Genomic DNA, 9,191 nt, shown 5'->3' on the forward strand with positions numbered 1-9,191 from the left:
TATAAGTAAAAGCAGCTTAGTTTTCCTTTTTTTAACAAATTTTTGATACTTTGGGATGAAAGATTTGCTAAAGTAATAAAAGCAAGTGCATCTTATGTATGGGAGAGCAATGTAAAAATCAGTTTCTTAAAAATTTGAAAGAAAACAGTAAAATGAGGTTATTTTGCTGAAAGTAAAAGTGCAAAGAAAAAACACAAGGAAAAAAATTACAAAAACAATGACAAAGAATTTTCTCATAACTCTTCAAACTAATATTTACATGCTTTATATTTTAATGGGTTTAATAAAAATAAAAGCATTAGTAATTTTAAAAAACTTTTAAAATTATTTTCCAATTGGTGTATGTTCATTTTTTTCCAGAAAACTTAACATATCAAGCATTTAAAAAGATATTTTTCAATAACATCTATTTTACTAGAATCAGGAATAAAATATATTTAATGATTAAATTATGTTTCTACTAATTCACTGATTTTTCTCTTTAATATTTATTTTCCTTTACTTTCTTTGGCTAAGTTGCCCCTTTTTCTAACTTCTAGAGCTGCATATTTATTTTTTATTTCTATCTTTAGAAATAAAAAAATAACAATAAATTTACTGCTGAGCATCATTTTGGTTGAATTCCCTAGGCCTGGTTTGGTGGATTTTCATTTTTGTTTTCTACACCAGTATATTAACTGTAATTTGAGTTTCTTGTTTGACTCTATAATGATTTAGGAGAATTATAATTTTATTTCCAATGTTTTGAGAATGTTATTGTTATCATTACTTTAAGTTGTATTATTTGTTTCTAGTTTATGGTACTGTGGTATCAGGGTTCAGAACACAACACCCCAAAATATGTTGTGTTTGTTTGCTGAATATTTTGAACTGAAGAAGATTGGAAGGGTCTCGGAAGTAAGGCTTTTCTTACCTTCTACTGTCCTCTTGTCTCCCCCCAAATCAAGTCATAGACACCAGAATTATTTTTCCTCAATTCAAGTCATAAAACCTAGAAAGGTCATCCTATGACTTTCTTCCTTTTTTGAAGACTTTCATATGATAGGTGCCCTGCCTTATGCCTGGGGGGAAAAAAAAATGCCACACAGAAAGGCCATGAAATATCTGAACAGACAGGGCCTACAGGGTTTTCCCCCTCAGTCGGCTAGCCGTTAGCTCATACTCTTTTACTCAATCACATTTCTACATGGCTGTCTATTCTTTATTGAACCTGAGAATAAACATAGACGGCTTTCCCTGGGTCTTTGGGTCTTCATTCCTGAAGGCTCTTGTGTCATATAAAACGTTGATTAAGTAAATTTTTGGCTGTTTTTCTTTTGTTAACCTGCCCTTTGTCATAAGAGTGTCTGTCATGACCCTTATGATGAGTGAAGAAAGTTATTGATGGCAGCGGCAGGCCATCCGACTTGGCCACTGGCATCACATCGCCGCAGCGTGGAGGGAATGGCGAGGAGGTGGACAACCCCCTGCAACCTGCTGCCCTGGGGGCAGCCATGATGGGGCTGCTCCGGGTCACCCACCGTTGGGGCAGCAGTACGGTGAGGCAGAGAGGGGCCCTAAGACAGAGCCGGACCTGGAGCAGTGCTGCACTTGCACATGGAGGGTGGGGACTGGGCTTGTGTGGGGAGCTGGGGCTACATTTTGGGGGGCCTGGAGCAGGAAGTGAGAGTGGCACCTACTTGGGGGACCCAGCCAGCAGTACAGCCATGGTGCCCACCCCACCGAGGGCTCTGGGCTTCTGTGCCTCTAGAGTTGGCTCTGAACGGGGCCACTCATGGTTGCATCCCCAGGTCCACCCTGCATCAGGGTGATAGCTGAACCTGACACTCCCAATGGCTGGGCCCGGGGCCCGCGATCCACTTCTAGAGGTACCCCCTGGGTAGGACCTTGAGCCAGGTGAAGGGGAGCCCCAGGATGGAGATCACAGTGATGTCACCCCTGCCCTGGATGCCAGCCTGGGTCCAGCGAGGACTTGGAGCCCTCCGCCCAGGCTGCGAGGGGTTGCGGCAGGGGTTGCACGCTCCGTGGAGCAGGCAGGAGCTGGTCGCAGGCAGCAGTCCAAGTTGGGACTGTGGACCCAGGCCTACCTCTGCTCTTGGGGGTTGGGAGCAGATAGGAGCCCTGCCCACCCCCAGGCACAGCTGCAGCTGCTCAAGTCAGGGCTGTGGACCCAGGCATCTCTGTACTCTTTGGGACCTGGGAAGGGGCCCCACCCCGGCCCTTACAGGCTCAGAAGTGCCTGCTCCCACTGCCTGGTTTCTCCTCACTGTTAGTGCCTGCTCCTATCTTGGAGCAATGTGGGACTGAGCCCAGGTGTTGTTGCAGCCCAGCCAGGGGTGCACATGCTTCAGACAGCACTGACATGCCAGCCCCCTACCGCCTTGATCCCCTCTGGACTTTGGGCACTAAGAAGCACAAGAGGGAGCCAAAGAGGGTGTTGAGGACAGCCTGGCACTGACCTGCAGGTAGGTGCCCCCTGGTGCAAGCAGCCTGGGTACCATGGACAGCTGCAGTAGACAGGCAGGCAGGCTTCTGGGTCGAAGTGGGCAGGTCCCTGGTGAGGGCCCGCCTTCAGGTCAGGGAGGGACTGAAGGCTGAGGGCTGGGCTTCCAGTCCCACAGATTGGAGTGGGAGCTTATGGTGCCTTTTCCAGGCCTACCCATGGCTGCCCATGGACCAATTGGCACACATTTCCTCCCTTTGAGGCCCATAAAAGCCCCAGATCAACCAGAACAGAACAGAACAGACCATGGGACAACCAACTGCAGAGAGGAGGTACTCTCTCTACTAGGAGCTGAACACATGATGGGACACCCTGGCTGCAGAAAGGAGCTGCCCCCTGCAGGAGACTGAACTGTTCTATGGCTCAGTAAAGCTTCTCTTCGTCTTGCTCACCCTTCACTTGTCTGCATATCACGTTCTTCCTTGTTGCAGTACAAGAACTTGGGGCCTGCCAAATGGCAGGCTAAAAGAACAGTAACACAAACAGGGCTGAAACATGCTCCTCGCTTGCCACATTGTGGGTGAAGAGAAAGAGAGAAGAGCTGTGGCCCTTTGAGGAGCCCAGACCTGGGAACTCCCCGAGCCAGAGCTGTGACTCCCTCTTTGGGGCCTTGCAGTTCCTGGTGTCTCCAAGCTCCTGGACACCAGTGCATTCCCTGGTGCTAGCCGGGGAAGCTGCTTGTGATGCACCTGGTCCAGCCACACCCTTGCAGAAAGCTGGCGCCCATGCTGTACCTGAAGCTGCCCACCCCTCAGCAGCAGCCGCTGTGTCTGACTGCTCAGTGGCCAGGCCCCACACTTGCTCACACACCCTTCGCTGCTCCACGTCTGACTCACAGTCTCCCTTGGAGGCGTGGGATCCAGGTCGCTAGCATGAGCTGAGCACAGCCTGCCAGGCTGAGTGGGTGGAACAAGCCCAGTGGGCCCTAGCAAAACTTGGGGCAAAGGCATCACTGGCCACAAATTTCCAGCCAGAAAAGGGACTCCCCAAAGATCCTATAACATTATTACACCTTTTTGCCGCTACAATGGATAAACGACTATGTTCAAAATTTTCATCATGTTTTGAAATACATTGGTTCTCGTTTGTGCAGCTTATATACATTTATTTTTTATCTTTATAAGTGAAATAAACTCTATAGGAGACAATTTACTTAAAATAAGGATTTAAAAATTATTTACATTATTTATATGCTACATTTGAATTTAGCTATTGTACACTAACTTGATCAAAAATTAGGCATGATCTGGTAAAAACTTCTATTTTGTTCTTGTTCATTTCTATTTTTATTTTTTAAACTTTTGCTTCATATATTTTGATAGTATGGCCATATAATTTGACATTCAAACTAAGAAACTGAAGAGAGTGAAAGGGGGTGCTATTAATTAAGACAGGACAACAGGCTTAATTTTAAGACTATCCTATGAAAACATATTCTCATGGTTAACCTATATGCCTGTTTCCATTTTTCTGTTTGCCTAATGAAGAGAAAAATTGCTATCCTTGCTAGTTGTTTAGCCTGTACTTTTTTTTTTTTTTTTTTGGTGGTTATTGCCTTATCTGAAAAGAAAAAAATATTATTGATCTCTGTTTACCAAAGTGTTCTGATTCTTGTTAATTGCTCTGCTTAAGGGTTAGGGTGGATAAAGGAGCCTGGATTATGCAGATAGCTATGCCCTGTCTTCCCTCAGCTGCATGTTCTTCATTTGCCTCTGAAGACACACTCTCCTCTATTCTCCTCTCCACTCTCTTCTCTGTCCTGAGAGATTGACCTGGGATACATCAAAGCTCCTTCCCTTTTGGCTTCCAGTGGGATTTCACCAATGGAAACCCAGCAGGAGACTGAAGAAAGAAAGGAGTGAGGGCTGGCTTGCTGTTAACTAGTGTTGCAGGACTGCATGGAGGTTGCCCTATGCTCAGCCACACCATGGTAAGGATCCTTTATTGCACTCTCTCCTCCGTGATGTGCCATCTGTTTTTGGCTCACTCCATGACTAATACACTATGCACATATGTGTGGCTGTGTTTTCTCCTGTATGAAAATATATGTTTTACAATAATTAACATTTTTTTCATCTAAAGCTTCAATGCAATGCATCTGTAAAGAGAGCAAAAGAGTTCTTTTTCTTGTTTTAAAGACAAAATCAACAAAATATTTAGCTTGGCATTCTCTAATTTTTAAAATTGTGTTTAAACAAAACAAAACATCTGGTAAGTGGAAAGAACTGCTTGCAGTCATCATTTATGTATTCATTAAACACTGAATTCTCGCCATGTACTAGGAAAGCAGTGCATGCTCTTTTAAAGTTTACAGTAATACCTGGGAAAGCAAGTAATTAGAGATGTGATGAGGGCTACAAAAGAATTACCAGGACGGGTGCCGTGGATCATGCCTGTAATCCTAGCACTTTGGGAGGCCGGGGTGGGTGTATCTCTTGAGCTCCTGAGTTTGAGACTAGCTTGAGCAACATGGGGAAACCCCATCTCTACAAAAAAATAGAAAAATTAGCTGGCCTGGTGGTGTATGTTTACAGTCGTGGCTACTCAGGAAGCTGAGAGGGGAAGATCACTTGAGTCTGGGAGGGTGACGCTGCACTGAGCCATGATCACGCCGCTACACTCCAATCGGAGTGACGGAAAAAAAAAAATATTAGCAAAGATTCTGATAATAGATAACAAGAAGGCCTAACTTAGGGTCATGTGTGCCTATGATCGGGGGCGGGTGAGTGTTAAGGAAGCATTTTAAGGAAATTATTTAAATCAAAACCTGAATGATAAATTAGGTAAACAAAGAAAAAGGGTGAGAATCTGAGTTAAAATGGGTCAGGTGGGCACGTCCTATAGAGATTCTGAAGGAATTGGTCCTTAACGTATGGACATTTCTATCATGGGAGTTAATAAAATGTTGATGCAGAAAAGTAACAATAGATAATCACTTAAAAATATCCCTCTGATTTGTGAGGTCTGGATTAAAGGCAATTAGGACTAGAGGCAATTAGGTAATTATTGCAATAGTCTAAATATGTTGTATTGGGCCTTATTATGAAGGCAATGAACATGAAAAGGGGCACAGTCTTCAGACATAATAAGGGAAAAAATTATATCCCAGCATACAATTTTACCAACAAGACCTTGTAATTGCTTAGATGGGCATAAGTTTAAGATAATACAAGTAAATAGTTGAATATAACTACCAGGTAGATGTGCAGAAAAGGCACAACTGTCATGGTGAAATTACTTTCTGTTCTAGGTCAGTCAGTGGCTTTTAGTTCTATTATAATCACATGTATATGTTTTTTAAATTATGGCTTTATCTTGACTAAACTCTGGAGATTCTGATTAAGTAGATTCCTTGGATGGAGCTTGGGCATACGTGTTAAAAAAAAGTAAAACTAACCAACCAACCAAACAACTACAAAATTCCTTTGGTGCTTCTAGCTTACCTTCTCAGTTGAGAATCTGTGAATCAAGTTTATTAGAATGAGGAAAAACTTTCCAGGTGAAGAAAACAAAGAAGCATGGAGACGAAAAATATATTTCATGCCTAGGTAAAGTTAGTGCATATATAAATTTGCATAAATTGCCTATAGATTAAATTCCCAAACTTTTAGCATGACATTCAAGATTACTGGCAGTCTAGACCCTCTTGACTTTTACAAGAGATAAGGCTGGAAAGTCAGGAGGGTCTAGATTTCCAACAACCTTGAATGCCAGCTAAGTTTGGGAATTTAATCCATAGACAATTTCCTGGAAACTAATCCATTAAGCCAGACTTTATGGAAACTCACAAGACTCAAGTTGAATTATGAAAATGGTAAACAGAATAAATACAAATAGGTGAAAAATCTGCACTGGGTTTGTAAATTGTCATGGTAATTTTATAGGCATTTTAAGCTATAGAACTGGGATCTTGGTTTTGGAAAAAATAGTTTGCTGAATCTTAATGTGTAATATATTTTACTTTGAAAAAACTTTATATATATGCATATACATAAATTTTCTGATAAGAAAAATCAGATTTAATTTATTTCATCTTATTAAGAACATCAAAAATTTGAAAGAGAAAAAGAGATGTTATATTTTTAGAAATGACTTGAATTCATTCAGTGTTTGTGTATTCTGAGAGACTTACAGAAAGCTTAAAATATTGCAGATTGATTTGCAAATAACCCGTTATTGTCTGTAATACTTCTGCATTGTTTGTAAGAGTAGAAATAAACCTTTATGTAAAAGTATACGTTATTTGAATAAAAATTATAAAATGCACATATACAAAGGTGAAATTAAATATTCATAATTTTGCCATAGGTATTTATTTCAATAAATTTTTTCTATGTCAATTTGGTTTTCATTTATTTTTAAACAAAAAATTATATAGTAAGAATTTATTATAAATAGATTTCTATGTAGTAAATAATGTCTATGATCACAGTTAATGGTTGTATGGTATTTTGTGCTATTGGATTGAATCAAATTATACTTAATCATTCCTCTTGTTATGCATTTATTTTATTAAAAATTGTTCATTACAATTCTCCCTCTCTCCTCCCTCTTTTCCTTTCATTTCCCTTTCACTCCACTCCCTTTCCCTTTCCCTCTTCTGGTCTGTCCTTTTCTCCTTCAATTGTCCCATGTCTCTATATATTGACCTGTCAACCTTCCTATTCTTTAAAAACTGTTGCTTAGTATTCCACTCAATTGTGTATAGTTTATCATTTTCTTGCTGGTGAGCATTTAGTTTGTTTCTAGTTTTTTATGATTAAAAATAAAATACTTTAATGAAAATCTTTGTACCTTCCTCTTCTCTTAAAGGGAAAAAGTTTAATAAAAAAGATAAACACTTAAAATTTTTGGAACAATTGCCAAATATTTCTTTAAAAACTGTGTGTGTGTGACAAAATAATAAATATGCATTTTAGAAAATTCAAACAGCACAGAAATTCACAAAATAAAAAGTGATAGCTCCTACCCCCAGACTGTGATCATTTTAGTCAAATTGGAATATATTTGAGAATAAAAGTAAAAGTAATTAAAACTTATGTAATTACTTCAGGAAGATGAGTGAATTAAAACTGCCCCTCAGAACCAATTTTATGATCACCTCACCTATTCTCTTTCCTATTTTATAATCTCATCTCTCAGAATTAACAGTTAAGTTTTAGTAGTATAAACTTCCAGGTATTTTTCCATACAAATATATATATATAAACATATTTTTACAAAAGCAGGATTAAGTGGAAACTATTGTGCAAATTGTATTCTTTTAATTCAACATTATATTATAAAATACTTCTACATCAATTCTTACTGAGATAGCTCTTTCTTTACTTTCATATTCCATAGTACTGTACTGTATTTTATGCAATAATTTTCTCATCATTATATATTTAGGTCATCTCTCTTTTTCAGTTTCAAATCATGCTACAGTAAGTAAAGTAATATAGTATTACTTTATATAAGTAAACACCTTATACCAGTCACCTCAAGGAACTCTCTAAGAATACTTGCAGAAGGAGAATTATCAGGTCAAAGGACACGTGTTTACTTTAAATATATTTGGGTGTTAACAATTTGCCCTTCTAAAATGTTTCCACAAATTTGTGAACATGTCAAGATTTCTTCATTCCATAACATGTTTTCAATCCTTTGACAATGTGAAAGAGTCCAACTGATGTTACTGTTTAATTTGCATTTTGACTAATTCTAAAGTTGATATGCTTTTTTGTATATTAAGTGGCTGTTGATAGTCCTGTTGCTAAAAATCATGTTTTATCATATAGTATTATTTCTATTAGACAGTGTTCCATTTACTATTATTATACAGTGAATTAGCTAAAACATAGCAACTTAAAACAATAATTTTTTTGTGTTACTGTATTCTATGGGTCAGAAAATGTAGAAAGGCACAGCAGGGTGTCTCTACTCTGTGATGTCTGGAATCTCAGCTAGGGGTACCGGAAGCCTGGGAGTGATGTGATACCTCTGGGCTATTTCCAGAACCAGTTTGAAGAGTGAATTTGTGACCTGTACAACTGCACGTGGATCTGCACTTAGAAGGGCCCCATGTTTGGTTTTGTGCTCTGCTATGGCTATCTTGGGATTCTGAACAATTGTTTAACATGGAGTCCTGCATTTCATTTTACACTGGACTCTGCAAATTAAAAAGCCGGTTCTGGTTGTATCACCTTATGATAGGCAGAATGATGCCCCTAAAGTACCCACATCTTAAACCCCAGAACCAGTGACTGTGGTACACATGTGAAAGCAAACTTGCAAGTGTGATTAAAACAAATAGTTTGAGATAGGTATATTATTTTGGATTATCCAGCTGGGCCCAGTGTAATCGCAAGGGTCTTTATAAGAGAAAGAGGAAGATAAGAGAGAGACTGTTAGAGTGATGTGACAGGAGAAAGACTCAATTTGCCATTGCTGGCTTTGCAGATGAAGCAGTTACAAGCGAAGGAATGAAAACAGCCTCTAGAATCCAGAGAAGCAAGAACAAATTTTCTCCCATAGAGCTTCTAGAAGGAACACAATCCTGCCAAGTCAATTCCCTTGACTTTAGCCCAGGGAAACCCACTTTGGAAGTCTAACCTCCAGATTCCAAGATAATATATTTGTGTTGTTTCAAGTCACTAATTGTAGCAACTTATTATAGCAGCATTTATTATAGCAGGAAACTGGGAGC

This window comes from Mandrillus leucophaeus, unplaced genomic scaffold, assembly GCF_000951045.1.
Source record: "Mandrillus leucophaeus isolate KB7577 unplaced genomic scaffold, Mleu.le_1.0 Scaffold110, whole genome shotgun sequence".
Classification (NCBI taxonomy): domain Eukaryota; kingdom Metazoa; phylum Chordata; class Mammalia; order Primates; family Cercopithecidae; genus Mandrillus; species Mandrillus leucophaeus.